This window comes from Pyxicephalus adspersus, chromosome 9 (assembly GCF_032062135.1).
Source record: "Pyxicephalus adspersus chromosome 9, UCB_Pads_2.0, whole genome shotgun sequence".
Classification (NCBI taxonomy): Eukaryota; Metazoa; Chordata; class Amphibia; order Anura; family Pyxicephalidae; genus Pyxicephalus; species Pyxicephalus adspersus.
The window spans coordinates 3,759,809-3,760,289 of record NC_092866.1 but is presented as its reverse complement, the minus strand read 5'-3'; the positions used below and the strand labels follow the sequence as shown (position 1 = coordinate 3,760,289).

Here is a 481-nt window from a genome sequence, read left to right as displayed (position 1 = left end):
AGATACTGCCACATACCCCCACATACTACCCCCAGATACTGCCACATACTACCCCCAAATACGGCCACATACCCTCCACACTCCTCTCCCTACACATACTGCCCCGTCATTCCTGCCACTATCCTCTCTTGCACATAGTGCCCAATGTGTGCTACCACTTTCTGTATCTACTAACCACTGTGTACCCTTCACACTCCTCTCCTGCAGTAATGCCTGCAGTAATAATCACCTTACTGTCAGCCTTTTTAGCAATCATTTCCTATACCAGTAATCCCCCTCTGTGTCCTGGACATGTAACCTCCATACTCCTTTCCTGCACATATTGCCCCCTGTCATATGCTTCACATTCTTCTCCTATACAAATTGTCACCTGCCATACTCTCCAGACTCCTCTCCTGCACATAATGCCCCTGTCATACCCTCTATACTCCTCTCCTGCCCATAATGCCCTCTGTCATACCCTCTATACTCCTCTCCTGCC

General features: G+C 48.9%; 1 protein-coding gene across 3 annotated transcripts in view; it reads right to left on the bottom strand.

The window, feature by feature from the left end:
* The window catches only part of LOC140338015 (xaa-Pro dipeptidase-like), a 26,517-nt gene that overhangs the window by 14,014 nt on the left and 12,022 nt on the right, over positions 1–481 (bottom strand). The gene's annotated exons all lie outside the window — the stretch shown is intronic.